This window comes from Phyllobates terribilis, unplaced genomic scaffold, assembly GCF_046119375.1.
Source record: "Phyllobates terribilis strain yellow unplaced genomic scaffold, ASM4611937v1 Scaffold_17__1_contigs__length_24005725, whole genome shotgun sequence".
In the NCBI taxonomy this organism is placed as follows: Eukaryota; Metazoa; Chordata; class Amphibia; order Anura; family Dendrobatidae; genus Phyllobates; species Phyllobates terribilis.
Window position 1 is genome coordinate 17,192,366 of NW_027362777.1, and position 20,934 is coordinate 17,213,299.

A 20,934-nucleotide genomic window follows, 5' to 3' on the forward strand; every position below is an offset into this window, starting at 1 on the left:
CAATATATAGTTACAAACAGTGATTCCATAATTATAATTAATTGATACAAAACCATGATTACATAAGAAAAGTGCAGTAGTGCATATCACAAAATATTATTCAGTTACATACATAGTGATAAAATTTTAGACAGATATATTATTATCATCAATTACAGTATCCATAACTCTCATAAAGTGATAAGTGCTTTGATTAGTATTTATCAGTGCCAGGTGTACATTATAAATCATAATATATTTGAGGTTGCGACTCACACTGCAGCAATCATGCATGACCACGTTTCTTACTTCCTCCACGCTGTCCTCGGCGTCTCAAAATCCCATCTGCGCATGTCTCCCAGGAAATCCCCATTATCTCGTCACATGATCGGGGCAAACCTGGTCCGCCCGCTTCGTGACGTCACCGGGCATGCGCATTACACTTCTATTGCTACGATCGCCATCTTTTAAATTGGCAAGCCCCACCAAAAGCTTTTCTTCAAATGTAAACAACGTATGTGCTTTAATGATTTCTCTTATCCCCTATTTATAATAAAAGCGCACTATTTCTCATTATTAGGGACAACATTCTGTTAGCAGTTTCCCAATATATTTGCATTGCAATGACAGTATTCAAATAGTGATTCCTGTGTCCATAAGGCTATGTGCCCACGATGCAGAAATGAAGCAGAAAATTTCTGCAGCATTTCTGCATCTCCCTGGCAGAAAAAACGCATGCAGATTGTACATGCAGATTGTGCATGCGTTTTTCCTGCAGAATACATGCGGATCCACATGCGGATTCACATGCGTTTCCGCATGCAGATTGACAAGCGCTTTCCAGGCGATTAGCATCACTTGGAAAGTGCTTGACAACTAGGTCACACTGTATAAATCCATGCAAACAGCATGGATTTATATAGTGTGAACCGTAAAAATTAAAACAAATAAAGCTATACTCACCCCCGAGGCCCCGGTGTGGCTGCAGCGCTGCTTCCTGGCTGGTTCCCGGCTGCCAGCATATCGCGAGACAGAGCGGTGAAGGGCCTGCGGTCACATGACTGTGACGTCACCGCAGGTCCTCAAGCGATGCCGGCATTCAGAGAGAAGACGCCGGACAGGTGAATATAACTTTATTTGTTATTTTATTCTTTTTTTACAGGTACAATGGTACCCAGGTCTGGAGGAGAGTCTCCTCTCCTCCAGAACTGGGTACCATCCGCACATAGAGACGCATAGAATCCGCTTGTACAAATGTACAGTCGCGGTTTCTATGCATTTCAATGCAAGTCAATGGCGGGAGTTCCGCTGCGCTTCCGCAAAATTAAATGACATGCTGCGGATTTTTGTACGCAGCATAAACGCTGCGGAAAAATCCGCAGCATGTGCATAGAACATGCGGAATCCCCTTGGGGACCATGGGGGGCGGATTACCTAGCGTTTAACAAGCGTTTATGCTGCGGAAATTCCGCAGCATAAACGCTTGAAAAACGCTACGTGGGCACTCAGCCTCAATGAACTGAGGGATAATATTTATTACATAACCCAAACACCCTTCCATGGAATTCCCTATTCCTAGGTTCATCCATGGAGTGAGATTAATAGGTCAGAGGAGGAACCCTCAACAGGTCTCCACCTCCTTCCCAATCTCAGGTGTTTAATTGGGAATACATTACAATCCAATTCCCTCCATAAGTAGGAATACCATTTCATAATGTAAAAATATATATCTATAACTTTTTATATATATATATATATATATATACATACAGTTAAGTGTCTATAAAGAAGGAATAATCAACAAGTGTTATTAAGGCATGATTCGTCCCAAGGGAGGCAGAGAAAAATCAATAAATACGTTCAATTGATTCATTAACATACTTACTGCATCCCATGCACAAAGGTTAATGATACATTAAATTAGGGATAAGACATAGAGCAACTGGAAAAGAATGTATCAGAGTCCAGATCACAAGTAAAGCATATAAAGTACGAGTGCACAGCAGGAACTAGTTATACAGTACAAGTTGCTAATATCCAAATAAGGAGAAGAATCATGCCTATGACACAGATGTCACAACATAAGTATATCTTCTAGTGAGAGTAATACACAGTGACACATATAGAAAGTTATGGTCCCACATAAAATGAGAGTACAGCCTAGTTACAACCTGTAGATGGCATGAAAGCAGCCCTGACGCGCGTTTCAAGTCCTGCTTCTCCAGGGGGCGATTGTGTATGGGTGACAGGCAGGGGGTATATATATCCAAAGTATTTTGGCACGTGTAGCGGGGGTACAGCGACGCTTCCAGTGGCGGAAGCCAGCGCCGGAAGCCAGGGAGTCAGTGTCCAACGCAGCAGGTGCCCGCCTCCCGCTAACACGTCAGTAAGGAGGGCCCGAAGTGCCGCGTCATAGGGACACATATTCATGGCAACCAGGTGCTTCTTGCCGGCTGGCAGAATGTGCACAATCATCAGGATGCCAAGAGATGCAGACATACTTAGAGGGAGAGAAAGAAATTGCGGAGAACATTACCAGCCCATACCTGGTGTAAGTTAATCATGACTTTCTATGTATATATATATACTAGCTATTGAAGCCGTTCTATGCCCAGGTGGCGAGCATTTTTATTGGTATATGGTCTCCCATGCTGGTATGTGTGGTATGTGCTGCCCCCCTCCTGGTATTTGTGCTGCCCCCATCCTGTCCGCACCATCCTATCCTGGCATGCATGGCACTCCTCATCCCTATCCTGGTATGCATGGCCCCTCATCCGAATCCCGGTATGCGTGGCACCCCTCATCCCCAATCCCGGCATGCGTGGCACCCCTCATTCCCAATCCCGGTATGCGTGGCAACCCTCATCCCCAATCCCGGTATGCGTGGCACCCCTCATCCCCAATCCCGGTATGCGTGACACCCCTCATCCCCAATCCCGGTATGCGTGGCTCCCCTCATCCCCAATCCTGGTATGCGTGATACCCCTCACCCCACAATCCTGGTATATGCATGGTCCCCTCACCCCACAATCCTGATATGTGTGGCCCCCTCATCCATTTCACACTGTACACACATACAAAAAAAAATAAAGAGTTATACTCACCTTTGTTCTCTGTGCTCCAGCGCTGCTGCGTCCTCTTCTGCCGGAGGCCGGGGGAGGAGAGCAGCGTCGGGGCACTGCGCTGTCCGGCGCCATTTTGCTGAAGACACACTGTAAATGTGTCTTCAGTAAAATGGCAAAGGATAGCGCTATGTGCACGCGCCGATCCGACGCCTCACTCCTGCCCCCGGTCTCCGGCCAGAAGAGAGGTGCCGTGGCAACGCTCCTCCCGGTCAGGTAAGTATGCAAGTATGGCGCCGGAGAACGCGGTATGTGTTCAGTGTCTACGCATACCGCGATCTCCGGCGCCATACACCTCCTCTTACCTGTAACGGCTGGATGCATGATTCTGTCTGAAGCCAGACTGTGCGTCGCGCATGCGCAGTCTATCGAGGCTTCAGACAGAGGGATGCATCCCCGGTTATATTATATATATATATATATATACAGGGTGGTCCAAAAGTAGGTGGACAGAAAGTGTAATAAGGTTATGAAGGGGGAGATTTATCAAACATGGTGTAAAGTAAAACTGGCTCAGTTGCCCTTAGCAACCAATCAGATTCCACTTTTCATTCCTCACAGACTCTTTGAAAAAAAAAGTCTATTTTCAACAAGTTGGGGCCCCTCCACATTATTCAAGAGTAATCCGCGAGTATCCTGATGAAACATTTCCTAATAAATGGATTGGCCGAAGAGGCCCACTTGATTGGCCGGTACGTTCACCAGACTTGACCCCAATGGATTTTTTCTTTTGGGGAGTACTCAAGGACAAAGTTTATAGTCGAAAACCAAAAAGTGTCAGTGACTTGAAAAATGACATAAGAGATGCACTTCAAGAAATTAATACCCAAAGAGACTTGTGCAAAAAAGTTTGTTGAAGCGCAAGAGGCGACTTCAAAGCTGTGCAAATTGTAATGGAAAACAGTTTGAGCCCCTGCATTGATAACATTTAAGGGCTTTTGTGTTATTGTTCAGAATAAAATGTAATTGTCAATGTTATGCTTGTGTTAGTAAATATAATTTTATATATAAATCAAAATAAATGTTATTATTTTCTGTCCACCTACTTTTGGACCACTATATATATATATATATATATATATATATATATATATATATATATATACAGTACAGACCAAAAGTTTGGACACACCTTCTCATTTAAAGATTTTTCTGTATTTTCATGACTATGAAAATTGTACATTCACACTGAAGGCATCAAAACTATGAATTAACACATATGGAATAATATAATTAACAAAAAAGTGTGAAACAACTGAAAATATGTCTTATATTCTAGGTTCTTCAAAGTAGCCACCTTTTGCTGTGATGACTGCTTTGCACACTCTTGGCATTCTCTTGATGAGCTTCAAGAGGTAGTCACTGGAAATGGTTTTAACTTCACAGGTGTGCCCTGTCAGGTTTAATAAGTGGGATTTCTTGCCTTATAAATGGGGTTGGGACCATCAGTTGTGTTGTGCAGAAGTCTGGTGGAAACACAGCTGATAGTACTACTGAATAGACTGTTAGAATTTGTATTATGGCAAGAAAAAAGCAGCTAAGTAAAGAAAAACGAGTGGCCATCATTACTTTAAGAAATGAAGGTCAGTCAGTGCGAAAAATTGGGAAAACTTTGAAAGTGTCCCCAAGTGCAGTTGCAAAAACCATCAAGCGCTACAAAGAAACTGGCTCACATGAGGACCGCCCCAGGAAAGGAAGACCAAGAGTCACCTCTGCTTCTGAGGTGAAGTTTATCCAAGTCACCAGCCTCAGAAATTGCAGGTTAACAGCAGCTCAGATTAGAGACCAGGTCAATGCCACACAGAGTTCTAGCAGCAGACACATCTCTACAACAACTGTTAAGAGGGGACTTTGTGCAGCAGGCCTTCATGGTAAAATAGCTGCTAGGAAACCACTGCTAAGGACAGACAACAAGCATAAGAGACTTTTTTGGGCTAAAGAACACAAGGAATGGACATTAGACCAGTGGAAATCTGTGCTTTGGTCTGATGAGTCCAAATTTGAGATCTTTGGTTCCAACCTCCGTGTCTTTGTGCGATGCAGAAAAGGTGAACGGATGGACTCTACATGCCTGGTTCCCACTGTGAAGCATGGGGGAGGAGGTGTGATGGTGTGGGGGTGCTTTGCTGGTGACACTGTTGGGGATTTATTCAATATTGAAGGCATACTGAGCCAGCATGGCTACCAAAGCATCTTGCAGTGGCATGCTATTCCATCCGGTTTGCGTTTAGTTGGACCATCATTTATTTTTCAACAGGACAATGACCCCAAACATACCTGTGTAAGGGCTATTTGACCAAGTAGGAAAGTGATGGGGTGCTACGTCAGATGACCTGGCCTCCACAGTCACAAGACCTGAACCCAATCGAGATGGTTTGGGGTGAGCTGGACCGCAGAGTGAAGGCAAAAGGGCCAACAAGTGCTAAGCATCTCTGGGAACTCCTTCAAGATTGTTGGAAGACCATTTCCGGGGACTACCTCTTGAAGCTCATCAAGAGAATGCCAAGAGTGTGCAAAGCAGTCATTAAAACAAAAGGTGGCTACTTTGAAGAACCTAGAATATAAGACATATTTTCAGTTGTTTCACACTTTTTTGTTAACTATATAATTCCACACGTGTTAATTCATAGTTTTGATGCCTTCAGTGTGAATGTACAATTTTCATAGTCAGGAAAATACAGAAAAATCTTTAAATGAGAAGGTGTGTCCAAACTTTTGGTCTGTACTGTATATAAATACACAAAGATACAAAGATGTAGATAAAAGAGGGAAAATAATATATGAAAACACACAATCAGGAATAGACATCATATTGTGAGAATTATATACAACATATGTGTATAAAGTATAATGTCCACCAAGTAATACCCAAAGTATCATTATTAAATATAAAGGAGTATATATAGAGAGAGTCATGAGACAATATAATATAATATGTACTCAATATGGTACAGAGAATATGGGAATACCATGAGTATCAACAGAACAAAGTTATAAATTGTGCATAAATGTGCAAAACTAATGGTGGTAAAAAAGAGGGGAGGGAAGGGAAAGGGAAAAGGAAGAAAAAATGAAGATGTGACAAGTGAATGAAAACATGGAAACAATAATAAACAGAGAGTGCACGAATTGTGTGAATATTTTTTATTATTATTTCGTGACCAAGCCCATGTGGTGCAGATGTCGGATGCATCCAATGGCAACCAGAATCACAGCAACGTGAAAAACCACATATGTTACGTGAAAGTGTTACACTAGTGAGTAGTGATGAGCGAGCACGTTCGTTACTCGAGATTTATGAGCATGCTCGGGTGTTTTCCGAGCATCTTCAGTGTACTTGAATATCATGTTTGAGTCACTGTGTGTGCATGATTTGCGACTGTTTGACAGCTTTAACACATGTGAGGAATGCCTGTTTGTTAGGCTTTCCTCACATGTATTAAAGCTGTCAGTCGCAAATCATGCACACACAATAACTCAAACATAACACCTCAGCACGCTGAAGATACTGGGCGAGCACCCGAGCATGCTCGCCGAAAGGGTTAACAAACCACGCTCGCCCATCACTACTAGTGAGACCAATCACAGGTAAAATAAATATAATAAATAACAATAGTATGAAGAGATAGTTAATGTCACAATACAAATGTATGTGTGCCCTTCACATACGAGTGAGCATAGACATGTGTTATATAGTAACATAGCTACTGACATCAGTATAATGGAAAATGTACAATAAAAAAATCAGAAAATTATAAGCCACAATGGGCAAGAGGAATCGAAAAAATAAAATAAAAAATATACAAGTGATAGGAATACTGACGTGTCAGTGTGACACAGGAAGTGCATCTTAAAGTGCCCTTTTTTGTGCATCCAAAATCACAGATTTAAAGCAACAATAAACAAAGAGTAAAAGCCGATGAATAACAATAGTGAGTAAAATGTTTTATAAAAAATGCTTATAGCGGATGGAATCAATTAGTGGCACACCGCACAGGAAATAGACAGGTCCGAAAAAGAGAGAGCAGCAGGGCGGGATGCTGCTGAAAGGTGAGTACATATCCATAAAAAGGGAGACGCGTGGAGCGCTGGCCCGCAAGGACGATCAGGCACCCGGTCCCCGAGGGGGGCAGAAAAAGGGAGGGAGGGAAGGGAGAAGAAGATCCTCCAAGTGAGTGGTGGTCCAGCATCTGTCTCACAGTAGAGTGTACAAAAATACTGGATACCCTGCATGTAAATAAAAAAGTGAGAAGTTATAAACAGCATAAAACATAAGTAAAACCTAAACACAATAGCACATTACAAGAAAGGGACAAAACTGAGGACCTCGTTGAGGCCTTTGGGGCATATGCAATCAATTTTCATAATCCACCAACGGTCTTTCTCCAATCCCCCCCCCCAGTCAATTAATATCCTGTCAATACCCCGAATTTGGAGGAGGCTAGCATCACACCCATGTTTTAACTTGAAATGCCTTGGGATAGGCTTCAATACAGTATCGGCAAGAGATTCTGATGCATTCTTAATATCTTGCACGTGCTCCCTCACACGCACTCTCAGTTGGCGAAAAGTAAGACCCACATAGATGAGGCCACATGGACACAAGGCGTGGTTGATTACGCCTTCTGTATTGCAAGATGTATGCTGTGTGATTTGAAACTCCTTATGACCATCACTTGATGGGAAGGATGTACACCGCACCAGATTTACACAGGCCGCACAGTTCTTGCATGGATAGAAGCCCCATCTGGGGCCTTTTGAGCTGAAAGCTTTCTCTGGTCCCGGATCTTTATGGTAACTATGTACCAGCAAGTCCCTCAGGTTCATCGCCCTTCTATAGGTGGTGGAAGGGACTGGTGTAGTACATTTGGAAAGGACTAGGTCTTGCTTCAAAATGAGCCAATATTTCCCCAATGCATTTCTAACATCTATCACAGTAATTGAAAAGCCAGAGATGGTAATAAATCCTCTCTACCTTCTCTATAGGGAGTCCGACTGTGACTGCCGGTAGGCTCGGGGCTGAGGTAACTGCACAATCTGGTGCAGGTGTTGTACAATGTAGTGTTGTTTTAGAACAGACCTGCACAACAAACAGCTCATGTACCGCATGCAGCCCACCAAAGTTTTGCTGCAGCCCATGGAGCCGTCCAGGATATGGAGCTCCCTTCTTCTTATATTCAAATGTTTCAGACGCAAACATATTTGAACACTGTCATCGGGACTAGGGTAAAACAGCGCTCGTCAGTCCCAGCCTCGACATGCTGCTGCTCGGCACGCTGCTGACGTCATCACACTATTGTCGGCACCCAAACACCTCAGAGGAGAAGAGATGGCGCAGCCAATAGTAAGTCAAGGAGCCAAAGATTAAATTAATTATATCATTGTGGATGAGGAAGGAAGGGGCTAATGTTACAGTGAGGGCACATAATGAGGGTGACAATTGTCAAAGGGGGCACAATTGTGGTGGGGGGTCCTTCATTCAATCGGGCAATGTACAGGGGAATATTTTGGAGAGGGACAGTATGTGGGCATACAGTGGGTACAGAAAGTATTCAGACCCCTTTAAATTTTTCACTCTTTGTTTCATTGCAGCCATTTGGTAAATTCTAAAAATTTCATTTTTTTTCTCATTAACGTACACTCTGCATCCCATCTTGACTGAAAAAAAACAGAAATGTAGAAATTTTTGCAAATTTATTAAAAAAAAACCCTGAAATATCACATGGTCATAAGAATTCAGACCCTTGGCTCAGTATTGAGTAGAAGCACCCTTTCTATTTCAAGTGTTTATTTCTGTTAATGTTGATGACTATGGCTTACAGCCAATGAAAACACAAAAGTCATTGTCTCAGTAAATTAGAATAATTAACAAAAAACACCTCCAAAGGCTTCCTAAGCATTTAAAAAGTCCCTTAGTCTGTTTCAGTAGGCTCCACAATCATGGGGAAGACTTCTGACTTGACAGATGTCCAGAAGGCAGTCATTGACACACCCCACAAGGTCCCAGAGTTCCAATTTTCATTTGGAAATCAAGGTCCCAGAGTCTGGAGGAAGAGTGGAGAGGCCACAATCCAAGCTGCTTGAGGTCTAGTGTGAAGTTTCCACAATCAGTGATGGTTTGGGGAGTCATGTCATCTGCTGGTGTAGGTCCATTGTGTTTTTTCCAGGCCAAAGTCAGCGCAGCCGTCTACCAGGAAATTTTAGAGCACTTCATGCTTCCCTCTGCCCACAAGCTTTATGGAGATGGAAATTTCATTCTCCAGCAGGACTTGGCACCTGTCCACACTGCCAAAAGTACCAATACCTGGTTTAAAACCAACAGTATCACTGTGCTTGATTGGCCAGTAAACTCGCCTGACCTTAACCCCATAGAGAATCTGTGGGGTATTGTCAAGAGGAAGATGAGAGACACCAGACCCAACAATGCAGACGAGCTGAAGGCTGCTATCAAAGCAACCTGGGCTTTCATAACACCTCAGCAGTGCCACAGGCTGATCGCCTCCATGCCACATTGCCGCATTGATGCAGTAATTGATGCACGAGGAGCCCGACCAAGTATTGAGGGCATTTACTGAACATACATTTCAGTAGGCCAACATTTCAGATTTTAAAAACATTTTTCAAGCTGTTGTTATAAAGTATTCTAATTTACTGAGATAATGACGCTTGTGTTTTCATTGGCTGTTAGCCATAATCATCTACATTAACAGAAATAAACACTTGAAATAGATCACTCTGCTTGTAATGACTCTATATAATATGTGAGTTTCACTTTTTGTATTGAATAACTGAAATAAATAAACTTTTTGATAATATTCTAATTTAGTGAGATGCATGTGTATGTAGCCTCTATTTCTTTAGTGTGGTAAGTACCATTTTGAGGGTATGTACCATTATTATTCATTGTAGCAAAATGGGAAACAGAAAATCCACTACTGTTGTTGCAGATTCATGGTTTTGCATAGCATTTGCTCTCCTGCACTGATTATGGGGGCAGAAACCTCAGGGTGAAGATCTTTTATCTTGCACCATTTATACTCAAAAAACACATTTCCAACAAATGCATATAAAATTCCCCTCCTTGCTATTTTTTTTTTCTTAAAGATTACAAATAGTTTATTAAATAGTAATATGTTGCAATAATCTCATTTATTTTAATGCAGTTATAGTACTTCACATATAACATTTATTTATATTCTCTCATATACAATAAATATCCATACGCTTCAATCATCTGTTTAAGAAAAACAAAATGGAACAAATATTAACCCTTCCATATTATTCCATCATCCCTCCTCCCTTGAATCAAAACAAACCCCACCTGCACCCCCAAACTGAAGGGGAGGATACAAGGAAAACCCTTCACCCCATAACTAGCATTGCTCTACACCTGTCCATTCTTCCCAGATATGCTCATAAACAGTTGTCTGATTTTTATTATCGTAGACCACTTTCTCTTTTTTCGCTTATCAATTAATTTAATTCAGGTTGTTCTTTTACCTTCCATTTCCTCATAACTGCAAACAGAGTTTGAGACAAAATACGTATTAATAAGATCTTATTACTACTTCTTTTAAGACTCAAATATCTACATCTAATAAAGAATTTTTAGGGTCATTTTATAAATGCACTTAAACATTATTTAATACACTATTGAATTACCATACAATATCTTACTATTTGTTTTCTTAAATTCTGTGTCAGTGGCTAATCTAAGGGTTTTTGAGATGTAAATAGAGAGATATTCTCCCTTACAATTGATTATGGAAGATTCATTTATTTAAGGCAGGTTAGTTGGAGGGTGGGTGGATGTCTGGTTGAGGAGTTCTCTAAGAACTCGTTCACACTGCTGTATGACATAGTAGAGTGCTCTCTGATGTTTTATCAGACAGCACTCAGCCCAATATTATACTATGGGGCAGTGCAGATCTGAAATGTTTTTGCTCATGACGATTCGGCATGGGAAAACAATTGCAGCACGCTGAGAGTGGCTCAGCAAATCGGATCACATGCACCCATACAAGTCTATGGGTGCGTGTAAAACCTTGGCCCAGACTTGGATTTCATCCCAGTGCAGTTTGATTTATGCAGACACAGACGATGGAAAAGTTGGAGAAACGAAGTTCTCCATCTTCTCCGCACCTGTAATATGATTGTCTCAAACAAGAGAAACGGATCCCAGTAAACTGACACTCGGCTCAAACTCTGGTCAGAGCTTGAGCCTAGTGTCATTAGCATAAATGATCCAATTCTCTCACATGAGAGAATCAACACTTGTGTGACCCGGCCTAACGTGTAGTTGGGGAGCTAAGAGTGGGAGATGGTTTGAAGGGGTGAAGTGGAAGGTGGAGTGGGGGAGGTATCAGAAGAGGAGGGATATTTTAACTTAATTATTATTTTAATATGGTGAAAGTTATCTAATTTAATGTTAGAAGGGTTTAAGATAAGTTGAAATGGTATTTCTTTGCTTGGATGAGAAGAGATCTGATGTCTCTGATATGTCTTCAAAAGACACATTCAGATAGTGATTCAAGAAAGTAGCTAAAAGTGGGTTGTCAAGTACATGTATATCATGCTGTACATAATATCTACTCACGAGGGTCTTTATCCTTGTTCAAAAGGGTGTAAATATAAGTATGTATTACACAGGGTAGAAGTAAGATATATATATATATATAAATATATATATATATATATATATATAAACTGTTGAAATGTAAAATTAACAACATAAGGTTAGAAATTGCAAACACCTGTATTCCTCTCCCATATAAATCTGAGCTTCACTATGAAGAAAGTGAAAACTTGCAATATCCGATTTTGATTGTAGGAGATTTTAATACTGTAATTGACTTTACCTGTAATAGAAAATCATGTAGACGTGCGTCAAAGTCTAGTGATACAACATCTTTTCCAATCCTCTGGAAGAATTTTTTGGGGAAGAGGCTTATTAATCCCAAGGATTATCAGGATTCATGTTACTCTAAGACTTAGCAATCCTGATTCCCTATTGATATGGTTTTTGGCAATGGAGAAATTTTGTATAAACGCCTTTAAGGGGGTTGATACTCACTCAGCAGCTTTTACGGGGATCTCCCTGGGCAACCCAGGCTTGCACCGACTTTGGAAGGGAGTGGATGAACCTGTCCATGATGACCTTTTCCACCATCTGTACTGGGGAGGAAGATTGAGGTTACAACCACTTTGAACCAAGTGTAGGAGGTCGAACATTTGGGACCTGGGAGGTTTGTCACTGCAATAGGCCCAGTGGTGCACCCGTTGCACCCTAACAGTCAGAGTCACTCCCAAGCGCGCCAAAATTTCTGTTTTTAATTTGGCGCACTCCTTTGCGTCCTGCAGGGCCAAACAAGTCATAATGGGCTTTCTGAGGCTGGCCCATTAAATATGGCACCAGCACCTCCGCCCACTGCTCTGGAGGCAATCTCTCCCGCACCGCCACCCTCCCAAAGAACGTTAGGACCTCGACGTCATCACCCGGAGTAATCTTTTGCAATGCTCTTCTTACCGTCTTCCTGACGTGTGAATCATTACCTGGAGTTGAGGGAGGGACGGCCTCTCTGCTGCGAACTTTCCCCGCTAGAAGTTCCATCTGCCGTTGTTGCTGCTGAATCTGCTGCATCAGAAGTTTATTAGTCTCTTGCTGCATCTGTTGCTGCTCCCGGTGCTGCTGTTGCAGGCTCTGCTGGCTCTGCAAGTGCTGCCGGTGCTGCTGTTGTTGGCTTTGCAGCAGGTGTTTGAGTGGCTCTTTCATGGTGCCGGACATCTCTGGCTGGCTGGCGGCCTTTACCCAGGACATCCATCGATCTCTGTGGCAGGTACACGTTTTCCTGGAATCTTGCCCACATTCTCCACTAATTGTGACTGGGTTGGTACTCACTCAGACACTTTTAAGATAGTCACAGGAGTCAGTTTCTTTAAAAATGTCCAAGGTGGGTTTATTCGGACTTCATAAACTGCACTCTCCAGGTAAATTAAACATTTTCTCGGTAATTATTTTGATTCTAGGCTACATATATACCGGGACACGAGGATATGTACTTTAAATGCCCCTGATGAAGCCACCGTGTGTGGCGACACGCACTGGGCACTGAGGTCCCATTTGCACCTTCCCATTTACAGGCTGATTTGATTGAGTATTTGCTTTCTATGATCATATTGTTTAATTGGCTCTACTATTATTTTTTGCTGGGGCAGCACGGGTGGCCACAATTGAGTGTATGTGATGGAGTGGTTATGGAGTAGTCATCTCCAGTGTGAGGTGAAAGGGTCTATTGGCAATCGCCAGTTTACAATTATACTGTTCTATAGACCTATTACCCTGTATACAGGGACACCATATTGATTTTCACACAGATACCTGTTGTTGCACTTTATATACATATTGTTTTTTGTGTATTCTCTATTTATATAGAATACTTTGGGCTTGTGCAATATTGACCATCATAGATATTCTATACAGCCTGTTAGAGTTCATCTATTTGACTGCACTTTATTGTATTTTCTGTCATTATAATATGGGAAGGTCTCTAAAGTAGTGGGTTCCTCAAGCAGTGGATTCCTCCACTATTTTTAATGGTGTTTTAAAATAATTTTTTTTGTGCGTATTCTTATATATGTGTCAGGAGATACTGTAATAAATTGATGTAATTTATATTCAAATATTCCGTGATTATTTCTTCAGGTGATCACCGCTTAGGTGCATGTCTTCTTTTCTTTTTGAAATTCGTATGATGTTGTATGACATGTGGCAGGTAGATCCCAGTTATTAGATGGTGCCCTCCTAAAGTAGTAGGTGCATGGGGTTATGTCCCAGCTTTTTGTCCTTTTTATGGGCACAAGACATGGATTTCCTAATCCAAGCTGCTCTTTGCCCTACTTATTGACCATATATAAGGCTATGTGCCCACGATGCAGAAATGCTCAGGATTTTTTCCTGAGCGTTTCTGCATCTCCCTGGCAGAAAAAAACGCATGCGGATTGTACATGTGGATTGTACATGTGGATTGTACATGCGGATTGTACATGCGGATTGTACATGCGGATTGTACATGCGTTTTCCTGCCAGGGACATGCGGAAATGGAGCTTTATTCACTGACATTTCCGCATGCGGATTGACAAGCGCTTTCCAAGCGATTAGCATCACTTGGAAAGTGCTTGTGACAACTAGGTCACACTATATAAATTCATGCAAATTGCATGGATTTATATAGTGTGACCCGAGAGAGTGGTAAAAATAAAAAAATAAATGTATACTTACCCTCCGATGGCCCCCGGTGTCCTGCTTTACACTCCGTTCTCCCTTGCCGGCAACAGTGAATTGAAAGACCTGCCGACGTCAGCATCGCGTGACCCGTCACATGACTCTGACGTCAGCGCAGGTCCTTCAATTCATTGCAAAGTGCCGGGAAGCAAGTAGGAGCGCAGCGCGGGCCGACAGAAGGTAAGTAGACAGTTATTTTTTATTTTATTCTTTTTTTACAGATTTTTTAATGGTACCTGGGTGTGGAGGAGACTCTCCTCTCATCTACACCCGGGTACCATCTGCACATTGGAACGCGTGGATTACGCATCTACATATACAGTGATGCGTAATCCATGTGATCTAAAGCAAGTCAATGGCGGCGAAGACGCAGCACTTCTGCAAAATAATTGGTAGCGCTGCGTTTTTTTCCGCAGCGGAAATTTTCGCAGCATGTGCACAGCACATGCGGATTATCATTGGGGAACATTGCTGCCCTTCTACCATGCGTTTTTAATGCGTTTCAGCAGCTATAAAAACGCTGCGGAAACGCATTAAAAACGCATTGTGGGCACACAGCCTAAGGTTGTAAAGGAATAAGGGGTTCTCAGTTTTGGACTCAGGAGGAAATATTAGCGATGTACACAGGTGATTTGTTATTATTTTAATAAATGTAAAGGAAGATCTAAGGACAGATATTACATTGGTGAATGGATTTGGTATTTTTTCTGGATTGAAGATTAATTGGAATAAGTCAGATATCATTATTGGACAAGAATTTCCAAATTACAGATGGTGATATACTTATTATCCAAGAGGGCAACAGTTTGAAATATTTGGCATTAAATATATCACATAAGATGGTGGACTATATAGAAGTGAATGTCATACCGGTGTTGAGTCGTTTTAGCAGAATGGCAAAAATATGGAGGAACAAGGAAGAATCAATCTGATTAAAATGTATTTGTTTTTTTATGTATATTTAATAAATTCCCCTCTTTGCAACTTAGTGACTGAGTATAGGAAAAAATGTATATTAAAGCAACCTTATACCCTGAGACTGAAAAGTTACTACACTTTGTAAATATACAGTCATCCTTCCTGACGCCCTTCTTTTGCCTCCCGCTACCTCCATTGCTTAGATCTGTGTTCTGTTCCTACTACCTCCAAGATGGCCACCAGTTTGGTAAGTCTAAACCACATCTTCCCTGTCTTTTCTGTGCTGTGGGATGGGAAAGGAAAGGCAGGAGAGGTGAGGTTTAGATTTACCAGTGTACTCCATGCTGCTATGACCGTCATCTTGGAAGCAGGAGGAAAGGAACGCCTATCCCAGCAGAGGAGGCATCGGGGAGCTAATGGAGGGCTTCAGGTAGAGTGCCTATACATGCGAAACGTATACCCACTTCTCAGTCCCAGGGGAAGGGGCCCTTTAACACTGTTGCAGGACAATATTAGCGTTGAGCTGTAATTGTTTTCTAAGGCAGTACACTTAATATAGGACAATCACTGTGCTACCAGTATTATTCCGCACATAAATGATACTGATTCTCCATTTTGTAATAACATAATTAACCCTTTGTGCTAAACTGAATAGTAAATTATAGTCTGTTTTTCAATTAACAGCATAAAGCAATATGTTTACAAAGATGAATACTCCAATGCTGACCAAAACTGAATTCTCTGCTAAGGTTACAAAATAACCAACACTTTATACATGGACAGTAAATTCTTTTTCTAATTTCTCGTCTTATTTCTGTTTGCCATTTTAGGAGACAGTGGTGTGCGGCCATCTCTCCCCGGCAGCACAATCTCTGACAACATCAAGAGACTAGATTTTCATCAAGTGCTTGGCCGGGGGAGTTTTGGAAAGGTAAGAACCTATAACATTACGAGCCCAGATTGTATATTGTTTGCTATACAATATAAGATCATGAATGAAGTAGAGAATAACACTGTTAATAACCATCTTAGATCCCCAAATTCAGGTGTTTCTGACAAAGGCAGATGCAGGGCGGTTTCCAAATGTGTTGCTACCTATATATGTGTAATAGTGTTTTCTGATAGTCTACAGTGGGTTAAAGTATTTTTCTGGTGCCTCTAACTTCTGCACTAGGAAGTTGCAGGTGCTGCTGTTTTCCCCACATGCCTGCACCTTGGAAACTTGGATGGCCAGCAGATAACAACATCTATTTTTCAATACAGGTGCACGATCCTGTTGGCTGTGCAAGTGTGGGCCAGACACCTGTATAGACAACATCATGCAGAAGTGACAGCTGCCGTAGAAACTCTACATGCAAATATGTGACCAGAGCACTTTCATCCACCTTTATCCATGCTAGCTGTGTCACCCACATAGAATGTGGAAGAATGTGCTCTGGTCAGATGAGACCAATAATTTAAATTTTTTGCTAAATGAAAAACACTAAGTGTGGAGGAAAACTAACACTGCAGATCACCCTGAAAACACCATCCCCACCGTCAAACATGGTGGTGGAATCATCATGCTGTGGGGATGCTTTTCTTTAACAGGGACGCTCGTCAGAGTTGATTAGAAGATGGATGGAGCTAAATACAAGACAATCTTGTAGGAAAAACCTGTTAGAGGCTGGAAAAACTTGAAACAGAGATGAAGGTTCACCTTCCCGCAGGACAACGACTCTAAACATACTTCCAGAGCTACAATAAGATGGTTTAAATAAAAACATACTCGTGTGTTTATATAGCCCAGTTAAAGTCCAGACATAAATCTCATTGAGAATTTGTGGCAAGGCTTAAAAATTGTTGTTCACAAACGCTCTCTATCCAATCTCACAGCTAGTTTGCAAAGAAGAGTGGGCAAAAATTTCAACCTATAGTGCAAAGCTGGTAGAAAAATACCTTGCAGCAGTAATTGCAGCAAAAGGTGGTCCTACAAAGTGTTGACTCAGAGGGGCTGAATACAAATGCACGTCACAATTTTCAGATTTACATTTTTAAAATATTCAGAAAAACATGTATCATTTCCTTTACACTTCACAAATACTTGTACTCTGTGTTGGTATATCACATAAAATTCCAATAAAATACATTTAAGTTTTTGCATGTAACTTGAAAAAATGTGGAAAAGTTCACAGGATGTGAATACTTTTTCAAGGCACTACATTGTACATCTGCATGTACGTAGCTACATAAGTATGAGTAAATATATGTGTGTGTACTGAGAATGACATTTATTAAAGATATTGTCCACAGTTAAAAAGTAATAATTCAAAAAATTCCGTGTCAGCAGTGGTGACGTCTCATACATTCTCCTGATTGCTAACCAATGACTCGTCTCAATGGTTTTGTCCAATAAATAGAGACATCCTCAATGAGACCAGTGATTGTCTGCAGCAAGGTAAACAAGTGCAGGTTTGGACTACTGTGCCAGGCTCTGGAATAGCAAAGGATTTATCAGGGTAGTATCGTTTTATTTTTTTAATCATACTACTCCCTGAAGTTAGGACAAAAATCGAATTGAGGACAAGCCTCCTAATACTATTACAGACAACTCTCTGATTTTTTAGGACATTCCTGGGAAAAGGAGAGAGCTCCTTGATTACCAGAGAAGCCAGCAAATATCCCAAAGCATACTCTTCACAATATATTCACCTCTCGTGTTTTCTGCAATTCTTATAAGGCTGGGTGCCCACGTAGCGTTTTTCAAGCGTTTATGATGCGGAATTTCCGCAGCGGAAACGCTTGTGAAACACTAGGTAATCCGCCCCCCATGGTCCCCAAGGGGATTCCGCATGTTCTATGCACATGCTGCGCATTTTTCCGCAGCGTTTATGCTGCGTACAAAAATCCGCAGCATGTCATTTAATTTTGCGGAAGCGCAGCGGAAGCCCCGCTATTGACTTGCATTGAGACGCAGAGAATGTGCGTCTGTACATTTCTACAAGTGAATTCTATGCGTCTCTATGTACGGATGGTACCCAGTTCAGGAGGAGAGAAGACTCTCATCCAGACCTGGGTACCATTGTTCCTGTAAAAAAAAGAATAAAATAATAAATAAAGTTAATACTCACCTTTCCGAAGGCTTCTCTGCATGCCGGCATCGCTGAAGGACCTTCGGTGACGTCACAGTCATGTGACAGCAGGCCCTTCACCGCTCTGTCTCACGATATGCCGGCAGCCGGGAACTAGACAGGAAGGAGCGCTGCAGCCACGCCGGGGCATCGGGGGTGAGTATAGCTTTATTTTATTTTATTTTTACGTTTCACACTGTATAAATCCATGCTGTTTGCATGGATTTATACAGTGTGACCTAGTTGTCAAGCACTTTCCAAGTGATGCTATCGCCTGGAAAGCGCTTGTCAATCTGCATGCGGAAACGCATGTGAATCCGCATGTGGATCCGCATGTATTCTGCAGGAAAAAAGCATGCACAATCTGCATGTACAATCTGCATGCGTTTTTTCTGCCAGGGAGATGCAAAAATGCTGCAGAAATTTTCTGCTTCATTTCTGCATCGTGGGCACATAGCCTAACTCCTGGCATCACTGCAACATAAAACCTGACACCAGAGGTGCTGTGGAGTGAAAAGGAGTTTAGGATCAGGACAAAGTGTCTGCAAATGTAGTCTCAGGTCTGTGCTGCAGATTAAGGTGCATTCACACTGCGCAGTTATCGGAAACCAGTAGAAACAGGCTGACGTTCGCCCGACAAACAAGCAAAGTGGTCTTTCATAGGGTAAAATGATCTTTTGTTTTGCTTAAATCTTTATCGATCTTGAAATAACCTATACAAAAAACTATGAGCAATAGCCAAGGTAGCATAAAAGGTATATATTTTATTAGTACAATTTAGACACATGATAAAATCTGATGAAAAAAGAGAAAATCAGATAAGGCTAAAAACACAGGCAAACCCCATGGTGCATAACAAAAGAATATGCAGCAATATTAAGTAATGTATACATAATAGGCTATTAGAAAAAGGTATGTTGGGTGGAAATAAATCCTACACACATATAAAGTGTAATAGACGCCAAATGTGATAAAGTATATATGCTGCACAAAATAACCCTAGTATAGATAGGCATACATTTGCAGCATGGTCTTTGATGCCAGCATCTATGTACAGCTGAGCTCTGCACCCCAACACAGTCTGTTTATATTGATTCTCATCTCAGCTTTTCATGGCTGACACAGGAATAATGCCAACCAGCTCTGGAGTTGTAGTTATTCCTGTCTCAATCATGCATGGCTAAGACTGAAGTAATCCTTTAACCTCCTAGCTTTAATGGGTAATTCTAGTGGGGTTATTTCCTAGTGCCCATGTTTATAGCTATTAGATCTCCTGTATGTAAGCTAGTAAGAAACTGTAGAAATATAAAATAATTATTAAAGAAATAGCAATGGTGTCACTTTCCTGCTCCCCTCCACACTTATTTCAATGAGTTGTTCGGCCTTAGGGTACAAGTCTGCAGTAACTATGTGACTACAGACTTGTGAGTCCTCACAGTGTGCAGTGTGTGTGCTGTTGAGGTTCTCCAGTGCCGATGCCAGGAATGGGCAGGAGCATAACTGCAGGTATGCAATTTGCATACATGTGGTCATGTGCCGACGAGACATGTGCAGCTGTCCATGTCGCCCTGGCACTTTACAGAAAAATTGTGTGCCAGTTCAAATGTGCTGTTGCGTGTAGGGTGCGTTACACTCACTTGTAGGCCACAGGCCCCAGCTGTCTCCAGGTCTTCAACTTAAGGAGCTGCCGCACATAGATTAGGGAACACTCAGTTCGTTTCAACACACAGAAGTTTACTCGACAGTTCAATTGCATCAGATTGTAATACACAGTATCAGGCACAACATTCTCCATTTCTTATTTCCATAGTACAGAACATTTTCAGCATTTATTTACGTTCTAACTGGACTATCCCTACGTTCACTGATCCTGTCAGCCCCAGGATTTCCCAGTTGAGTTCCACAATACACCCGAGATCTGTTACATTTCCCATACACAATTGCACGTCCATCTTCCTCTGTATGTAAAGGGGTGAGGTGCTTGCCATAGCACCTGAATCGAGCCCTGATCTCCGGACATTGCAGGAATGTCTGCAGTGAATTTTTGTAAGGCCTCATATCACCCAGAACAATATGTACTCACTCTTGATATCAGCCCCAACTGCCCTTGAATTTGATCTTATATCACTCACGAACGCTCTACAAACAGGAAGCAGTCTCCTTTAACTGGCACTTTTCCCTCCCACTATGAGCTAGTCCTAAACATGAACACTTTCTTACACTATTCTCATCCTACCTATGTCAACTCCTAAGTCCTAAACTATGTCTTATCTTGCGCAATCCTATGCTGTACACTATACATTATACATATGACCATATCACACTCTATATTACAATTCACATAATATGACATACTGTAACTATGTAATTACACCATATATACTGAAAACTGCACTACAATACAACACGATTGGTGTCTTCAGGGGTATGAATGCGACGGTCCAGTCAACACCCCCTTACACAGGCTCGCTCAATACAAGGGAATTGAGTGAGGCCGGATAAATGACCATCTGCTCCCATCAC